The sequence below is a fragment of the Cibotium barometz genome, chromosome 38 (assembly GCF_041138505.1).
Source record: "Cibotium barometz isolate CiBa-2024 chromosome 38, ASM4113850v1, whole genome shotgun sequence".
NCBI classification, from domain to species: domain Eukaryota; kingdom Viridiplantae; phylum Streptophyta; class Polypodiopsida; order Cyatheales; family Cibotiaceae; genus Cibotium; species Cibotium barometz.
Window position 1 is genome coordinate 47917024 of NC_141083.1, and position 20472 is coordinate 47937495.

General features: G+C 46.1%; 1 protein-coding gene across 8 annotated transcripts in view; it reads left to right on the plus strand.

Moving 5' to 3' along the window:
- Nucleotides 1-288: 288 nt before the first annotated feature.
- LOC147616815 (UDP-galactose transporter 1-like) overlaps nucleotides 289-20472 on the plus strand; it is a 58819-nt gene continuing 38635 nt past the window's right edge. For 2 of the 8 annotated variants that reach the window (XM_086777863.1, XM_086777870.1), the window contains exons 1-3: nucleotides 295-694; nucleotides 1325-1435; nucleotides 1832-1932. The gene's annotated coding sequence lies outside the window, so the exon portion shown is untranslated. Of the gene's footprint in view, nucleotides 695-1321; nucleotides 1671-1694; nucleotides 1715-1831; nucleotides 1933-20472 lie in introns of those variants that run through there. The other 6 variants (XM_086777868.1, XM_086777864.1, XM_086777866.1 and 3 more) reach the window with 6 other exon arrangements.

Genomic DNA, 20472 nt, shown 5'->3' on the forward strand with positions numbered 1-20472 from the left:
CAAATAACTCTTTAACGCCTTTTTGCAAAATTAATTTATGATTTTGCATTTTTCACTCATCGTAAGAGCCTTATTCCCTCTCACGTGGCCAAACAAGAGAGAGAAAAGGGGTGAAAGAAAAAGGAAGATTTTTGGATTTTTGAAATTTGAAATGAAAATATAAATTTTCAAGCTTAGGAAAGTATTTTTTTGTTGTGTGGATGGACTCGTTTAATTGAAGATACCAAGCCTTGGTTTAAACTTTATTGTTCCCAAAAAAAGGAAAAAAAGAAAAAAGAGGGCTATGCATTTTAATTATTGATTATGATGGTTTGAAACATTTCGAATACACCTCAGACGCGGAAGCAGTAGCACAACTAACTTGCCCCGACTCTCTCCTTCCCCACTTCCTACCCGCTCCAGAGCATATTTTGCATCCTACCTCCCCCGCAGCAGAATTCCTCGCACAGAGCGAATGATCTTGGCGTGACGATAAATTCCAGAGAATTGCCGCCTCCATATGCAATGCATCTGCATTTTGCATATGCTTTGCTTTAGTGAGTCGGGCGAAGTCGCAGGGTTGTTTGGGCCCCCTCTATAAAGGGGCTAGATCAAACCTCTCTATCTCTCTCTCTGTGTGTGTCTGTGTGTGCGTGCGCGCGCGCGCGCCTAGAAGGGTGATCGATCCGGCATCGCAACATTGCAGCAAAACCAGGTAAACCTTCCGTTCTAAAACTTATCAGCATTCTATAAGCTCTGCCAGGAGGTTAGTTTTATGCACTCTCAGTGTTACGTCAGGGTCTCCTGCGTTAAGATGGCACTTCTCCTGCATCGGACTGTTGTATCATTAGCAGAGCCCATGCGCTTGCCTCTGTTTCTTTTTGGGTATTTTTTTCTTATGTAAGGAAAAGAAAGGGGGAGCAGAGGGGGCGAGGGGGTGCGGGTTGTGTGTGCATTGAAAAGATGAAATCAGAGGTTCTGGGCATATGGCCCTGCGATGAATCTTTCATACGCCACGAGGTGAAGATTCTTCATGTTAAGGTGCTGCATTTATGACAGAACCTAAGATTCTGCATGTAAAGGTGCTGCATCTAATCTTGTTTGTAGTCAGCCCTAGAACAATGATTAATGGTGTTCGGATCCACATACCTTGTGCAGCCCGAAGTAAAGTTGCACAAGATAGTCTTGCTAACAGGTAGTTTATGCTATGCATAATTGAGTAGATGGCTGGAGATTTCATAAGTAGAATCTTGTAGGTTTCGCTTGTCATTATAGCGTTTGACTGAACTTTCCACCATGACTGGGAAGTTCGAAGTTTTTAAATTGCTACATGTCACTGTAGCAGGTAGCAAGCTCAGGTGGGTGCAAATTTCAACTATTGATGAGCATTAACTACGTCAGAGCTTCCTTGCATGTAAAATTAACTGGGGACAAAGGCCTGTGGAGAACTCCCTTGGTGCGTGCCTTGCAAGCGATAGACCATGAGTTTGGGAAGCTTCCTTGCTTCTATTTGAATGAGAAGGGCTAGAAACTGAAGGATTTTTAGGCCTTTTTGTGGGAATATGCCTGTCAACTGAGGGGAAAACCCCTCCACACAATTATGCAATATGCTGATCAGCAAGATTTGGGTGATTGCTGGACTGGTCATATGCTGATAAATAAAATGTTTCCAAGCTGAAGTGCCAACTTGGGTGGGCTTTTGGCTTAGCCTGCCGCCCCTCTATTGTCCATTGTGGTGCATATCTTGAGTCTTGGTGTTGTGGCTGCCTTTTCTGCCCTTGAACTTCTTGTGCTTGCTTTACTGGTACATATGTTTGCTGCCGATGCTTACCTCTTGGTTCTCACTTCGCAGTTCTTTCACATCGAGGATTGTTGTTTGCTGAAAGGGGAACAAACCTATGCAGCCTAGAATTTTTCGGGAAAGAAACGAGGATTCATCTGGCTATTGGGCTTGTAAGTTATGATGCAATGCTATGTCAAAGCTTAGATATGTGAAGTTTATGCGTGCACACTGCACAAGCCAGGAATGGCAAATGAAGGCCTGCTACTGGTGTTCAAAGGACAGTGTACATTATGTAAAATTTATATTTATATAGAAGGCCAATGCCAACCAACTATCTATTTGTTGTTAACTCAAGCTGCTGACAACGATGATTTTTCCGTCAGCATCTGATGATGCAGTGACATCCATTGACATGCCCTCCTGCTGTGGTGCAACAATGACATCAGGAACTGCAGATATGTTCTCATGAACTGGCAGCAACCACCCCTTAAGCCAAAGATTCCACCAAACTCCTTCAATGGCGTGAAGACTCTCCCTCATGTACTGGGCTGGAAAGTTCCTCCTTCCGTGGACGACTGCCGCCTTGGCAAAAACCTCCCACTGCGATCAGCTTGTGCATGCATTCCACATACTCATGGTGTTGGTTCTTGGGATTATGTGATGGTCTCGTGAGATCCCAAAACAGAGGCTCTTGTGTCCTTACGGAATCTTATACCCTTGATGTGTGACTTAACCAAGAGCGGAGACATGTGCACACGTATCTTCTCTACACTCATCCTCTGATTTTGAAGAAACTGCCTCATTAGACTGCTCCTTTGATGTGCCCTGATACCGCTTAGCTCGGATCTCCTTTGGAGAGAATAGTTTCTGTGATACTCATCTACTAGAAGTGTTCTTATCTTTTGGCACCGTCTTGCCCTTGCTGTTGGACTTTCTGTTGGAGAGAATAGTTTCTGTGATACTCATCTACTAGAAGTGTTCTTATCTTTTGGCACCGTCAGTCCCAGACTTGAAAATCTTCAGCATCTCAAGGGTTGTAGTAAGATGAACCGTTCCCAAGAGATCATAGGGCCGATGTGCATGAACATCGGCATGCAAGGATGCCTTCAAGCCATCCACAAAGCACCCAACTTGCTTTGACAGCCATATGGTACTTGGGAGCATGAGTGGAGGCTTCCAAAATGGGCCAGGTACATAGTCACAAGGGACGGGGGACGGTGACGGGGGACGGGGACGGGACGGGGGACGGCCATAAGTAGGGAACGGGGACGGGGGAGGGAACGGCACTCAAAAAATACTTTTTTTTAAAAATTTTCTACTCTGCACTTATTCTACTTTGGAAGCACATCAAAATGAGCACAAATTTACACTAAAATGCTAAGATTTTGAGTCATATTAATAATTAAGTAGATACAAAATGAGTCAGGACTCAGGAGTCAGGACTCAGGAGTCAGGACTAAGCCTTAAGGAGGCAAAATACAAGGACGGACTCAAATGAGTCAATGACAAAAAAGTGCTGAAGACTAGAGGCTAGAGGCTAGAGCTAAGTAGTAAGGCCCATGAATCATGATCCATGAATGATCATCCACGTGAAGTGCTCGCCTCATGGTCATGGGTAGCTTGTGCGGCTGCCAAAGAAGCATCAAGCTCATCCTTAGTCTCATCCTCACTGGCATGCTGCTCCTGCACCTCATCCTCCCGTTGCTCTTCTTGTTGACTCATCTCCCACTCGGTGAAGGAATCTGCCTTCTTGGTCATGCTCTTGCAAAGCATTCGCAAGTTTGCGCTGACGAAGACAAGGTCATTGGCACGCTCGACCCCGCGTCGGTTCCTCTTCCTAGAGGCAATGTGGCTGTAGGTACTCCAAAGTTGCTCCAGGCACGAAGTCTTTCAACTTCTCTATCATGCGATCCATGGCCTCGTAGACCTTGCCTATGCATGGCTGCATAGCGTCTACAATCCTCAACAGGTGGACTATGGGCCTCACCATAGCATTTGTGGTCTTCACACGCTCCCACCAAGAGGCGTCATCCGCCCGTAGCCTACACTCTTGGCCAGTGTTTGTATGGGACTGTTGCATGGCGACAAACTCGTCGCTAAGGAAAAGCCCCCTCAAAGCACCACTACAATCCTTCAACCGGCCCAACATGAGAAAGTTGTAGGCAAACCGGGTGTTGGAATATTTGAGGAGAGAGAGACAGGACCTCTTGTTGAACTCATGCCGAAGTCTTTGGTGGTTGAGGACAAAGGAGACCATGGTGTTGGCCTCCTCAATGAGCGGGCTGATCCATGGTAATGCCCCGATGTCCTTGAGGAGGTTGTTTAGGCAATGAGCCATACAAAAGGACACCGTGACATGTCCATACATACTTTGGAGAATAGCTCCCGTTGCCCTATTGGAAGGCTCCCCATCCGCAACAAAGCCCACTACATGCTCAGGGCCAACGATCTCCATGGTGGTAGCCCACTCCGCCGCAAGCACATCCGCGCTCTTCCCAGTGCCGGATGCATCATGAGATGAGATGAAGTACATCTCTCCATGGGAATATGCAACCATGCCGTGAATACTCCTCCTGCGGGTGTCACTCCATCCATCCACAATGAGGGAGACTCCGTTCCTCTCCCATTGCTGCTTTGTGTTGTCGGCCGCTTGCTCTACAAGCGCTTCTCCTTGTCGAGCAATGTAGTGCGCAAGCTCTCGGATGAGGGGGGCGTATAGGTTGAGCCATACTCCCCAATCTTCTTAACCATTACCTTGAAGTATTCCGACCTATTCAAGAAAGTAATTTACTAATGAGAAGGAGACTAGGATGATGAAAACATGAATGATGAATTGGCAATGATCGATTGCACTTACCTAGCCACTTGAAAGGCAATGTGGTCGTGGAAGAAGAAGCGGGCCACCGCCATATCCACCTCATCCTTCAACTTGGGGTTCCAATTCTCCCCAAGTGTAGATTGTCGCCGTGGGCCACGTAATGATTGAGAGGCCGTGGAGATGGAGGGTGCCGGTGTCGTGGATGGAGTAACATTCCGACTTGATGGCGAAGGTGATGGTGTGCATGATCCCGATCCACCACATGACTCCATGGTAGAGGCTTGAGTTCCTCTCCCCATCGTCGCGGGATCCACGGCCACTCGTGGTGTCCTTCTTGTCGCTTCGACCGCTTCGTAGACGCTAAGCTTGTCAAGAAGTTCCCGTCTCTTCTCGGGCGTGACATTCGTGCAAAACCTCACCTCATGCCCACTCTCATGCAAGAGGTGGGCTCGCACTTTGTCGGCGCCACCCGTTCGTCGGTACGGGCAAAGCTTGCATACCCATGGCCGAGAACCGCCTCCATGAACGGATGTGGTGTAGTTTACCTCCTCCCACCATGTCCATCCCGTTGTCCTTCTACGAGAAGCCCCGGCACGTGAGGAGGATGCCATGGTTGAAGATGGCTTGCCGCTTGACTCTTGAGCCTTGAGGAATGAGAGAGAGAGAGAGAGAGAGAGAGAGAGAGAGAGAGAGAGCCTTGAGGAATGAGAGAGAGAGAGAGAGAGAGAGAGAGAGAGAGAGAGAGAGCCTAGAGGCTTGGAAGTTGGAAGACTCAAGAGGCTCTAGGGAGAGGTGAGAGCCTAGGTCCTAGAGCTTGGAACTTGGAAGTTGGAAGAGACTCGAGAGAAGATTCAAGAAGCTTGAGCAATGAGCAATGAACTTGTGTGTGCTTGTAGTCTTGTAGAGGTGGGCTCTTATATAGATAGGCAAGAGAGAGAGGAAAGCCTCAAGGGCAAGAGAGAGAGAGGGCCAAGGCCCAACAGCCATAAACGGCTAGTAGAGCCCAAGCCCAACAGCCATAAACGGCTACGAAGGCAGGCAGGCGGCAGGCAGGCGCAACGGCCAGAAACGGGCGCAGGCGACGCAGGCGCAACGGCTATCTGCCGTCCTCGCACAGGTCGTCCCCGACAGCCGTCCCCCGTCCCTGCGCCGTCCCCTGTGCCGTCCCCTGTTTGAAACGCCCGTCGGGGGACGTCCGTCCGTCCCCGTCCCTGCGCCGTCCCGTTTCGGCGTCCCAGCGTTCCTAGGCTTCGTCCCCGCCGTCCCTTGTGACTATGGCCAGGTAGTCGGCTAGCAATTCACCCTGTTTTTGAGTAAAGCGTTCCCATTACTTCTTCAAGTTGTGATGGTAATCTAGGGGAATAGACTGCTTTGAGACGGCCTTGTGGCATTCCTCCCAACAAGTGTACCCCGGCCGCCATGGTACTATGTGATATCTACGAGTATGCACGGTAGTGCTAGACATCAGATAGCAGCCGCGGGATGGGAAGAGTTGGACAGTGTAGGTGACACCTGGCACCATAGTTGTTAAGTACAATACCGTATGAAAAAATACGGTATGATATAAAAAAATTCTTATCGTACATTCTTTAAAAAAATACTTACAAACTTTAGTATTTTCAATTTCAAAGAGAAGATAAGTTGTCACAAGACTCAAACCAAAATTCCATTAAAACCAAGTTGAAAACATACATAGATGTGAGGCTAAAGCCTAAATCATACAATGTGAGGCGCTCTAGGCGCATGTAGCCGTAGTAGTAAGTACAAAAAGTGGTGCAAAAAAAAGGAAGGCTAGAGGGTTGGGGCTAGAATCTAGATGGAGAGGTGATCACTATCAAAATCAGAGCTCTCGCTAGGATCATCTCCATTAGAAGAGTGCCCATCGGAGCGCTCGTAGAAGTCACCCTCGTTAAGGATGTTGCCTTCGTCATCAAACTCGAGCTCTCTAAGCTCCTGCGACAAGGCAATCGGAGCGTTCTCATTTGCAAGAGCGAAGGAAGAACTACCGGAACCTCATCGTTTGTTTTAAAAAATTACTTATAAACTTAGGTATTTTCAATTTCGAGGTACGGAGTATTTTATAAAGGAGGGAAGCATCATAGTACAGAGGAAAGCTCAAACAGCCATAGACAAGCAAAAACAAGACCATTACTTCAAAAAAAATTTTTTTTTTTGAAAAAACATTTTTTTGAAAAAAAAAATTTCAAAAAGAAAACTTTTTTTCCAAAAAAATACATACTGTGACACAAAGTTGGGGGTTTAATTGTGGTCACGTCTCAAATCCAAAAGTTGAAGAAGGGGAGGTGGTCTCGGTGTCAAAGAAAGCAACAGGAACAAACTCTCATCCTCTATCTTCCTAGATGAAAACAAAAATGTAGACATCGAAGGTGAGATTGTAGTCCAAAAGAGGAAATAGGAAAGGCTCTGGGAAAGCAATAATTTGAGCCAAGCGATTAGCTCCAAAAGTGAGGGCAAGTCTTTGTTGGAAGAAAATCTTTCGGCTCAATACGATGTGAATTGAAGTGAAAGGGGTATATTTATATGGCTCATTTGGACGATCGGATGGTTGGGTCGCATCATTTTCAAGAAAATAAAGATCAAAAGATTTGAAGACTTTCTCACAAACCAATAAAACTTTCTAAAGTAAATAATATGCTATGATCAAATAGCTATAACTTTTTCTATGCTACTTAGAATAGAGTCTTGAAAACATCAATGGATAGAGCTTGAAAAAACAAAGATTTTGATATAAGTTTCATCAAAGTCAGAGAAACGAGCACAAAGTTATGATTGTTTTAATGAACAGTAACCAAAATTGTCTACACTTGAGGCAACGATTTTTCCCACTGGAGAAGTAGGTTCCAAGATACATGGTGGGTTGAGGTCGCCCAAGGAAGTAGAGGATCCTCTTATAATAGATCTGGAAATAAGCTACTCATGTAGACACACTAAGCTCCGAAGCGAAGAAGGAAAAGAAGGGAAAGATCGAGAAAGAAAGCAAAAGCTTGATTCATGAAGCAAAAAAAAGACTTCCAATTGGAGAGAACTACAAGAGTAGGAGAGCCTAATGCTCAAGGGAGACGAAGAAGGCATAGGAGGAGTTGGATACAAGGCTATGGCATAGCTACAAGGAGAAAAAATGAGGTGCTTGAGAGGGAGGAGAGGCCTCTTTTATAGAGAAATTCTCACCCTCCTTCACCCTGTTACATTTCCAGCCAGTAGATTCCTTCATCCCTGGTGACATAAGGACATGGGTCACCATCAATTGTCCTTTTGGGTACATTTTGACAAGGTCTCATCTAAAGATGCACATGAATCTTTTGAAATTGAAAAAGTCAAGAGTCCTCTCACATGGAGCCCATAGGAATCCTCTTTTTTTCACATGTCAACATTCTCTATATTCCAGTTAGGATTTCTAGAAGGATTCCTCTTGATCCCACACTTTTCCACACTCTTCCATACTCCTCCACATGCCCTTCATGTGTTTGGCATGTGGTCTCCATATTATTTAAGTATCTTATTGAGTCCATGTAGACATTTGGTCCACTCTAAATACATGACTCATTTCTATTTTTCCAATACAATCTAATAATATTTTACTCTCAAACCACTCTATTCCCATACCAAGGTATTTATAATTCATACACATGGTATTTACAATGATTCACTCCACTCATACTCACATCCACAATCATTCTACTAATTATTCTAATTAGTACTAAGTCCATTTTTTCTTATTACATGAGATAAAGTAGTCGTTATCAAATGATTGACAAGCCGCAACGAGATTAGCCGCTAAAAACCGTCTCTCGCCACTAGCCTCTTCATCACACTTCTCTGTCTCTATGGCTAGCTTCTCATCACATTGTAGGCCCTGCAAGATTCTCCCACAAGTTTTCACCTTATTGTTATTTTGAAAAAAAGATATCAATTTTTGTTGTCACATCTTCCCCTCCCCTCAGATTCCCAAATTTGTCTTGGGGGTCTCTTGGCCATGGTATCCGAGAGTAAAACATCTTTAGCCGGTATTCATTGGCACGTCCAGGAACCTCTTGACCATTTGCATCTTCCAAAAGATAGATGTTGTTTTTGAATTTTTTCTTTATCCTAAAGGGACCCTCCCAACGTCGAAGAAGCTTCTTATCTAGTCGCTTGTCTACACGACCATCAAATCTCATGACTAAGCTTTCTTAAGTTCTGGCTTCTTCTTTTCTTTGTAAGAGCGTCATGTCTTGCCTTGTGCCGTTATTGGGCTGTCTTCAAATATTGAAGTGCTTGAAGCCGCTTCTCATCCAAGGTCTCAATTATACTAGGCGTTGGGTCTGAGTTTCTTCTTCATTACTTGAACGTGCAAAAGATGTGCGAAGACTTGTGATTTTCAATTCTATTGGCAAAATGGCCTCCACTCCATACACTAGTTGAAAAGGTATGAAACCAAGAGAGAGCTTAGGAGAGGTTCTATAAGGCCATAGGACCTTTGATACATGCTGTCAAATTCCCAAAGGATCTCCTCGTAGAACGTTCCTTGTATAAGACTCGAAACCTGCAAACAACCAAACAAACATGACGAGGATGTAGACCTAACTCACCTCCCAACCTCGACAGCCATGGGCAAGCCCACAAGTCTTAGCTGTCTCCACCGAGCTACGAGCTGAGCTAACTAGATGGACGAACCGTGACTAACCTTGGCCACTCTTTTATAGGCTCTTGGCCGGTCATTGGGCGTCCACACTTGGGTGCCCGCCCGTCCATACTTGGGTGCCCGCCTGTTAGTCTATCCCTAACTCAGCTCGCCAATCAGCCTGCCTAGCTCCAAGCTTCCCTTAACCTCGAAGCTAGTCTTGTGTGCGTGTAGCACACGGTAGACACACACTGTGCACATGACATACTTCCCTTCCTGTAAGAGCTCACTCCTAAGCTCACTAAAAAGCCAAGGTAATCTCTCTGAAGAGTAGTCAATGTCTCCCATGTAGCGTCCTCCTCAACACGATCCTTCCACTTGATCTTGTATTCCGTGATAAGCATATTATGCAATCTTCTTTCACGAAATCTAAGAATCTTTTTAGGTTCGTGTGAAACAAATGTCATGTCCTTGACATCTATGATTTCTTGAGGAGTAACTAACTGGTCTGTTTCTCCCAGTACTTCCTTAAGTCTACTGACATGAAGTATAGGATGAACTTTCACATGAGAAGGTAAATCCAATTCATATGCAACTGAACCAATCCGTCGTGTTGTACGAAATGGTCCCCAGTATCTAGGGGATAATTTCGGAGATCGACCTGTCCGTAAAGTCTCAGAATCTTTCGGAACTCGTAAATACACCATCGTTCCTTCAAAGAACTCTCTAGGTAAACGATGTCTATTAGAATAAAATCTGTCTCGATCTTGAGCACTTCTAATAGATTCCTTCGCAACTTGTAACATTTTTTGCATATCTTGCAAAAAATTACGTGCTGCATAACTTGCATCATGTTGAAGTCCTGAGAATCCCACTGTAACATGTGATCTAGGTTGAAAACCATACATAAGCATGAAAGGACTAAAACCTGTACTCGTATGCTTAGTATTGTTATATGCAAATTCTAACATAGGAAGATAATCCTCCCATGAACTGTGTCTTTTGGATACATATGCTCGAAGCATATCCTCCAAAATCTGATTCACTCTTTAAGTCTGGCCATCAGATTGAGGATGATATGAGGAACTTAAATTCAAAGTCGTTTCCAACTTCTCAAAAACAAGTTTCCAAAAATCACTCGTAAACTTAGTCCCTATCAATGACTGTCCTGCGGTAATCCGTATAGTCTAAACAATTGCTCGATAAACTGCCTTGCTAATTGCGTAGCTGTAATGGTTTTACGGGTCGGTAAAAATCTAGCTATTTTTGTCAAGCGATCTACCACAACCGATATAGAATCGTGGCCTTGATGTGTTCTTGGCAATCCGGTAATGAAATCCATGGAAATACTTTTCCATTTATTACTTGGGATTTGCAAAGGATGCAACAACCCAGCCTGTCTAAAGCGTTCAGCTTTATTTGCTTGACAAACTTGACACTTGAGAACATAATCTTCTACATATCCTTTCATCTTTGGCCAATAAAAAGTGTGTTTCACTAACGATAATGTCGTGTGTACCCCAGGGTGTCCAGCAGAAGGGGCGTCGTGACACTTCTTTTACGAATCTTGGACCTAATGTCTGGGATCTGTGGTACACAAATTTTGTCATTACGGAACAGTAAACCATTCCGAATCAGGCACTAGCCTCCTACACCCTGAATGGTAGGCTGCTCAGTCATCGAGTCTTGGTCAATCAACGAGCTCCCGTCTTGGATCTTGTGCCAAAATGGACCAAAATAACTATCAGTCTTGCAAAGTCCTCTCAATGACTGAAATAAGTCAATAGAAATCTCGGTGAACGACAAAGTATTCACCTCTCTAATTCGACTAAGCGCATCTGCAATACTATTCATGGACCCTTTTCTATAACGAATCTTAAAATCTTAAAATCTTGCATTAATTCAGCCCATCGAGCTTTCCTTCCTCTCAAATCATCCGCATCACACACATACTTGATTGACTGATGATCAGTCAATACCACAAACTTGGAGCCATATAAATAATGTCTCCAAACCTTGAGAGCGTGAATCACAGCATAAAGCTCCTTCTCAAGGGTTGGCCAACGAGAGGAGTGTCGTCTAGCTTTTTACTTTCAAAAGCAACAGGTCTACCATCTTGAAATAGAGTAGTCCCGATGGCATAGTCACTGGCATCAGTTTCAAGAACATAAGGCCGACTAGGATGGGGTAATGCTAAGATAGGTGCTTCCTTGACTTTATCTTTCAAAAGTCTGAAGGCTATATCCAGATCGTTATTCCAAGTGATAGGCTGATTTGACTTACGTCCACGACCTTTCAACAAGTCGGTCATCGATAGTGTGAGCTGAGAGTACTCCCGCACAGATTTCCGAAGAAAAACAACAAAACCGAGAAAAGAACGAAGTTGTTTCACTGTTCGCAGGATAGGCAGTCCAGAACCTTTTGAACTCGGTCATAGTCAATGCTCAATCCATCTCTAGTGATCTTGTGTCCCAAGTAAATGATGTCTAGCATGAAAAACTCACATTTACTTAATTTAGCATATAGTCGATTCTGTCTTAAAATAGTTAAGACAATCTTGAGGTGTCTAGATCCTCAAGAGTACGACTATATATCAAAATATCATCCAGGAACACCACCACAAATTTTCCCAAATGTTCACGAAAAAGATCGTTGATCGTTTGTTGGAAAGTAGCTGGAGCATTGGTTAACCCAAAAGATAATACGAGAAACTCGTAATGGCCATACCTAGTCCGAAAGGCGGTTCTTTTCGACATGCCTTTCATGAATACGTATCTGGTGATAGCGAGTACGTAAATCTATCTTCGTGAAATATTTCGCTCTTGCTAACCGGTCAATTAAGTCATCTGATCTATGATTCTCTATTCAACTCTAAAGTTTTTGGCTTACATGATCTTCTCCGAGTTTATGGAGAAGTGAATGGCCATAGAATCCACATTCTTTGTCACGTGCATCCCGCACTTGGATGCCACGTAGACATTTCTGTACAGAAGGTGCAGGACCTGGGATGGTGAACTGGTCCCATGTGAGCCCAGTCTGGGACGAGTCAGCCAGGGATCCATCTCAGTCGTCCGAGGTCAGGTGTGCATTGTCCTGCACAGGAGTCTAAGGTTAGGTGTGCACTGTCCTGCACATGAAACAATGCCAGTCCGCGCTGTGAGTCTCCCTCTAGAATGATGTCAGTGGTTCTGTGTATCTGGTATGGTACCGGATGCCAGATCACTGAGTAGATTATGTTTAGGACAAGGGGCCAGCCCATAGGGCTACCCCGGAGCTTAGTATGGGCATGGGAAGGGTGTGAAACCATCCCCATGAGGGCCAGGAAGGCCCAGGCTAGACCCCCCAGCCATAGAAGGGCTGTGGGACAGTCCTTGGGCAAAGATAAGGCTATTTTCAGGAGCATACAGCCTTTAAATGGCTGTAGGGCATGTATGGGGCAGCCCATACAGGCTGCCCAGCTTCGGGATTGTGGGCAAGAGGTGTGCCCAGCCCTTAAGAAGCAGGCGCCTGATGTCCAGCCAGGCAGGAAGTGATGCGCAGGATTTATGGGAATTTTTCCAGCATTTTATGGGATTTTTCAGCATTAAATGCTGAATATCCAGTCGTGGGACATATTTGATGCTGGCCGCCTGCCCTTATGCTGGCCGACTGCCCCTGAAGGGTAGTATAAATAGAAGAGAGCCATAATCCCATCATTCATCTCAGTTTTCACCAAGTGCTCAAGCCAATCAAGGGCCAGTCAAGCCAAGGAGATTGCCAAGCAAAGGGGTGGACTTCTGAAGGTCAAGGGCAGGATTTTCCAGCCAAGAAAAGGTCAAGTTTTCTGTATTTGTTTTCAGATTTACATCATTCTAATAAAGCAAATACACCATCCGTGGTGGGGGCCCTATAGAGGGTAATTGGGACCCAATACTGTGTCCTCTCCATCTCCCCCTTCTCTCTCTATTTTCTGCACATCTCCTTTCAGTTTGTGCGTTAATTCCGTCGCGAAAAGAGTGCTGATTTCTGAGTTTTGAAGTACCGATCCTTCTCCGAAGCTTCCGCATATTACAGTGGTATCAGAGCCTACTTCAAGGACAAAGATTCAGCAAAGAAAACCAGAAAATTTTTTCGCTTGTGTGGTTGGTTTTTAGACACCGGTGGACTACCCCTTTCGGAGTGACTCCTGTCCCTCGAAGGACGGTTGGTTTTTAGCCTCCGGAAGTCACCCACACAGAGTGGATGGTCAGATTGCGTTCTGGAAAGGAATTGCATTTTCCCGCTATGGCGAGTTTCGGCGACGAGAGAGAACCAGAACCATGGGACCAAAGTGCACCAGGCAGCCCAGCTAGGGCACCCGGCTTGAGTGTCACAGACATGTTCCAGCAGATGATGCGAGCAATCGTCGCAGACCAGACTGCCAAGTTGGATGAGCAGAAGGCGCGGATCTTGGCGCTGGAGGAGCGTTCTCGCTCTCCAGCGTCGCGTTTTCCATCTCCTCCTCCCTCTCCTTCCGTATCCCAGATACCAGATCCTCGTCCTCACAGGGACCCTCTCGCTGGGTCACAGCCGCAGCCAAGCTCCTTGCTTGAGATGCAGATGCGTGCATTGGAGATCCGACAACGAGAAGACGACGCCATGCGACGCGTGGAACACGAGCGTTACCTCAGAGCTTTGGACGCCAGATTGACACCGGCGGCGCCCTCGAATCATTTTCCCGAGAAAATGAATTTCAGTAAGTATAATGGTAAACTCGATCCCACAACTCTTTATTCATGGTTACATCAATTTGAAGCTTACTTTGCCGCAGTTAGGAAAACAGATACTGACAAAGTGATCTTAGCTAGTTGGTACTTGGAAGGTGAGGCCATTCCTTGGTGGACTCAGTGGGCTCATGCCCACACCAGAGCAGGTATGGCAGCCTATGTGTGGGACGAGTTCGTCCGCGACCTTAAGCAGCGGTTTCTACCGCCCCACTACCTTGAGCGACTCGAAGACGAGTTCGGGGGAGCGCATCAGAATGTGCAACCAGTTCTTCAGTTTGCCAATAAAATTTCGAGCTTGTGTCTACAATTAGGCTTATCTGATTCGGACAAGAAAGGGCAGTTTTTGTATGGCCTGGACACGCAAATCCAATGGGAGGTGCGTATGTTTAGGCCAGCCACCTTTGAGGATGCACTCTCGCTTGCGCATAGTGCAGAAATGAAACACAATGGTGGCAAGCCCAAGACTTCCCAGCCGGCTTCCCCTAAGGCTAACGCCTCGGGGGGCAAAAGCCAGAACCAGACGGGATCTTCCCTAGGACAGAGCCCGGGAGCCTCTGGCTCCAAGAACTCGAACAATGCGTCTAAGCTTACTCCAGACCAGAAAGCGGAGGCAGGCAAGACAGGTGGCAAGTTGAGTGCTGAGGAGCTTTCTCAGTACAAGAAGGAGGGTAGATGTTTCTTTTGTCACATAAAAGGACATACTTCTCGGGATTGTCCGAAGAAGCCTCCAAAGGCCGCTGCCGCCTCCACAGCTTCCGTGGTGAGCACAGCTCCCACACAGATCCCAGCGGCTAACCCTAGTTCTTCAACCCCCGGTGCTTCAGTTGGAGCAATTATTAGCCGGGAGCTCGAAGATAAGCAGAAGGGCGCCCATGACCAGGAGTATGAGCGCAACGAATTGCTCAAGTCCTTTGGCTACATAGGTGGCCAGAGAGTCGTTGTCTTGTTTGACAGCGGCAGCACGGAGGATGTGGTCACGGAACAGGCCGCTAGGCGTGCCTGTTTCGAGCTGACTCCGGTGGACAAACAGGTTGAGGGTTTTAGCACAGGTATGACAACGAGCGTCAAGTATGAAGCTCTAGGTGCTAAGTTAGTGATTCAGGGCATAGAGTTTGTGCGTGACTTTATGGTTGCCCCTCTTGTAGGAGCAGACATAATTTTGGGTATCCAGTGGTTTCACAAGTTTCTTCCTGATATGAGCTGGCCGACTGCTGTCGGACCAGCCGACTGGGCCTGAAATTCACACATCGTTGGTCGGGCTGTGTTTCTCCATGGACTGAGGTGCCGGCTGCAGCCGACGTCATCTGGCACAGCCGACATTGCCCTCCCTGCAGCCGACAGCACCTTCTGGTTCTTCTCCAAGCCTTGCTTCAACCTACACTGCCAAAAGTGCTCTGTGCTCCATCATCCTGACTCTATCTGGTTCATACTCTTTATCTGGCTGCCTCTTCTGGATCAGCGTCTGAAGATTGTCCATGGCATTGATCATGCACATGACATTCTTCTAGACCCTGGCAGCTCACACAATTTTGTTAATTACAAACTTGTACAGAAATTGGGTCTTGACACAACACCCAGCGATCATACCTATGAGGTACGCCTACCTGCGGGTCGGCAAGTATGGGATCGAAATGTGGAAATGCTACCGATCCGGATTCAGAACTACAAAGATATTCTAGAATGCTATATTATGCACCTAGAACATGTAGACTTGTTATTAGGGATTGAGTGGTTTAAGACTCTTCAAGTCCAGATAGATTGGTCTAGTCATATTTTTTCTTTCGAACATAGGAACACCCAGTATAGTATCTTAGGTGATTGTATACATCATGAACCTCTTGTAAATACAGTTGATTTTGGCAATATAATGGATTCTTCTTTGTATACTGCTTTCCATTGTGTATTGATTCCACTTTCTTCATTTCTCATACCTTCTATGGATGTCAATGAATTAAGTGTATTTAAAAGCAAAGAATTACAGAAGATACTTGATTCGTTTCAAGATGTATTTCCTAAGGAACTGCCATCGGGCTTACCACCTGAAAGGGCAGTAGATCATCGTATTGACCTGATCCTTGGTGCTCACCCTGTTAGTATTTCACCTTACAGGATGAGCCAAGCCGAGGAAGATGAGTTGGCTAAACAACTCAAAGATTATTTAAGGATGGGCCAGATCCGTCCAAGTAAATCACCTTGGGGTGCACCTATGTTGCTTAGGAGAAAGAAGGACAACACCTGGAGAATGTGTATAGATTACAAGAGATGAACCGTTATCCTCTCCCTAACATGTACTAGGACGAGAAAGTACAGTAAACTGACGTACTTGTCAAAGACAACTGGTTAGCTGTCTTTGGCTTGGGTCCTACGTTGGTCTTTGCACCCTTTTGCTTCGGGCACTCCTTACGCATGTGTTCTTTTTCTTTGCAGATGAAGCAACGTCCCTCCTTCTTGAGCTTCAAAGCCTTAAGGAGATGTTTCTTCTTTGCTGTTGTCGAAGTTGAATTCTTCGAAGGTTTGTCCGAAGACTTTTCTTCAGTCGTGCTAGCCATTGGTGCGGAGAACTTCCTTTTGTGCTTGTTCCCTTGCTCGGTAACGGGTTTAGACTTGGAAGAGACCATTGTATCATCATAGATACGAGCGGAATGAATGGCCTCGTCCAAAGTTTTGCATTTGTTGTTTTTAACTTGTAAACGGTATGAGTTGGGTAAATGGGCTACGAAAAACCCCAAAAGAGTTGTGGGATCCATCTTCGTAGCTTTCATCTGCAAGTTCTTAAATTTCTGGAGATAGACCTCATAAGTGAGGTTCTGCGAGGTCATGGTCAAAGTAGTAAACCGGGCAACATTATAGTCATCCTCTTTCTTGAGGAATTCTTTCTTGAAGATGTCTTCGAACTGTGCCCAAGTCGTTGGTTTAGGGTTGAGTTCCTTCCACCAAAGCAAAGCTTTGCCTGAGAGGAAACCTGCTGCTAATTGGATCTTTTTTCCATTGTCATATGGATGGAACTGAAAATGGACTTGCTACTTATGTAGCCAAGTGTCCACTATCTCCTTGGTATATTGCTTTTGCTCGCCCCCAAACTGTTTCGGAGTAATATTGGGGCCTAAAGCAGATGCCAAGGTATCCATACCCGAAAGAGTAGATAGGGTAGTGGTCAACAAAGAGATGGAGTTCTGTAAAGCCTGCATCTGCGTGGCGATTTGTGCTTGACGTTCCGAGGAAGAAGCTTCGAGAGCAACTTTAAACTCTTGGAAATCTGATTTTGACACATAATCGTCGAAAAGATCGGCATCGATGTCTTCCGTAGCTGGCAGGTCTTCACGTTCGATAAGGGGCTCCAACTCGGATTCTTGGGTCGACATCTTGAAGAGGGCAAGGTGAGAGAAAAAATTGATCTTGCACAAATAAGAGTGCTAGAGAACTTGAGAGCTTGAGAGCTTGAGAACTTGAGAGAGGTGTGGCAAGAAGCCCGTTTAAGGAGAATATATAGGCTTCCCCAAAAGCTAGCTTTAGCTTTTGCTTTTGTGTTTTTTTTTCAAAAAAAATAAAAATAAAAATAAAAATATAATAATAATAATAATAATATATATATATTCTGTTTTCTTTAAAAAAAAGAAAAAAAACACTTATAAAGCAAGACTTGGGTTTTTTAAACCCTTTACTAAGGTTTAGCAAAAAAAACGAAAGCAAAGGTGAATTTTTTTTTTGTTTATAAAAAAAAAAACAAAAGCAAGAAAACACCCGACTATGCTTTTCGCTTTTCGCTATTTTCTACGCCCCTATTCTTCGCCTGCCTACATGCGCCGCTTGCACCTGCACAGGTGTACCCGCTTGCAATCGGCTGTCGCTTGCGCACGTGCTTGGCCGCCTGCACCTGTGCCTTCTCATGCAGCCTGTGTACCACTTGGCTTCGCAGTCGCCCTCTTGGCGTACCTGGCCGACTGCACCTCCTTGCATGTACCAGCCCGGCTGCCAGCGCCGGTTGGAGTTTTTGCCTGTGCCTGCTTATATACGCATGCGTAAACGTGCCTGCTTATATACGCATGCCTGCGTGTACCAGATGCGCATACCAGTCTGACTGCGAGCGACTGGAGTTTGCTGCATGTGTACACCCACGTATACATGCCTGCGTATGATTGGGTCAAAGCGCTTTCGGCTACCTTCTTCCCGCATAAGGGTTGCGCAACCACTCAAGTGCTACGCATGCAGTCAATCGCCACACAGTCATAAAACTTTCTCTCTCTCTCTCTCTCAAACTGTTCATACAGTTAAAAACACACAACCAGCCTTCTTCTTTGCAAAGCAAACAACCCAAACAAGACCAAAACCTTCTTCACGGGTCCCACGATGAAAAAGCTGTCAGAATATGCAGCGGAAATGATAACCAAACTTGGGTAGACAAGAGCAAGTAGACTGCAGAAAATAAACAGCACAAGAAACACAGAGAGATAGGTGTGTAAACTCTTCTCTATACACAAGATCCCGGAAAAATTGAATGAGAAAGTGGTGGGGGTTGAGGGGCTATATATACATCCCAGATAGGGCAGTCGGCCAGCAGAAATAGTGCCCACGACTGAAGAAAAAATCCCACGACTGCATAAATGCAGTCGGCCAGCATCCAGATGTCCGCGACTGATCAAAACCAGTCGGCCAGCAGCCCTGAAGCCCACGACTGCAGTCGGCCAGCACTGGGGTGCTCCTGGCATCATCTGGCAGCCCTCCCACCACTAGGAAAAATGGGAAAAAATAGGGAAAAAATACGGGGAGTGTGGAAAAATGATAAAACACCTCATAAGGGCGGGCACACCCACAACAAAGGCCCTGGTGTATATAGACAGGAGATGACTTCTAACACCCCCTCTCAGCTCCTGGCTGTGAAACCAACCCAAGGGAGCTGGAGTGCTGCCTGAGCGTAGCCTGAGGTAGAGACTTCGTGAAGAGGTCCGCCGCATTGTCCTCCGTCGAACAATAAAGTAGCAAGATGTCACCAGCCAAGATCTTCTCACGTACAAAGTGATACTGTATCTCTATATGCTTGGTCCGGGCATGGAAAACCGGGTTCCGAGCAATAGCTATACAACTCTGGTTATCGCACTGGATGACTGTGGGCTCCCTGTGGAAACCCAATCTCGCCTAGCAGCCTCCGCAGCCATACAACCTCACAAGCAGCACCACAAGCAGCCCGATACTCTGCCTCTGTCGAAGAAAGGGCAATAGTAGGCTGCCTCTTGCTGCTCCAAGAAATTGCTCCTGAGCCGAGGGTAAAACTGTATCCTGAAGTAGATCTCCTCGTGTTTGGATCTCCTCCCCAATCTGAGTCACTCCAACCTTGGAGCTTGACTCCATTCCCTCCTGTGTAAAAGAGTCCCAGATCCTTCGTACTCTGCAGATACCGCAAGATCCGCAATCCTGCGTCCCAATGAGTCTTCAATGGCGTCTGCATAAAAGAGCTCAACAGCCCCACGGAGAAGCTCAAGTCCAATCTGGTGTTCAGCAACCAGATCAATGAACCAACCAACTTCTCGGTATTGCGAGGCATCAACTGGCTCACAAGGATCTGTAACGGTTAACTTTGTGTTCGGGTCCATCGGCGAAGTAATAGGCTTGCAGTTCTCCATCCCAAAGGCCTCAAGCAACTCATGAACATACCGCTGCTGAGAGACGAAAAATCCCCTCTGGGTCTGCCAGATCTCCAATCCCAAGAAGAAGTGGAGTAAGCCTAAGTCGGTCATCTCAAACTCCTTTGACAAGGCAGCCTTCGTCGCTCCAATGTGCTCCACATGACCGCCGGTGAGAATGAGATCATCCACATAAAGGATGATAAGTGTGACCATGCCGCGTTCCCGAAAGAGATACAGGTTCGGATCTGCAACCGATCTCTGAAATCCAGTCCGAATAAAGAAGGAATCAATCTTCTGATTCCAAGCCCTGGGAGCTTGCTTAAGACCATACAAGGCCTTACGTAACCTGTAAACCATCCCTTCCGATCCTGGAACAATAAAGCCTGGAGGTTGTTCAACGTTCACCTCCTCCTGCAGGTCACCATTAAGGAACGCAGATTTTACATCCATCTGGTACACGGGCCACCTCTGAGAAGAAGCAAGGGCAAGAACGGTCCGAATCGTGGTCATCCGTGCTGTCGGTGCAAAGGTATCCTCGTAGTCGATGCCTGGCCGCTGAGCATAACCTTTAGCCACAAGCCTGGCTTTGTGTTTGTCCACCGACCCATCAGACGCGTATTTGGTCTTAAAGACCCATTTGACGCCAAGGACTGACCGCTTCGACGGCCTCGGTACCAACTCCCAAGTGTTGTTCTTCTCGATGGCATCAAGTTCCACCTGCATGGCTTTCCTCCAAGTATCCTGTGAAAGGGCTTCCTTTACGGAAGTGGGCTCTTTGTCCTGCATGATACGAGACATCAAAGCATAGTTCACCTGAAGAAGCTCCGCCGTGTTGCTTTTATCTCGGACTCGATGTGATCTTCGAGGGCCGTCCTCTGTGGTCCACTCGGAGGGTAGCTCCGTGG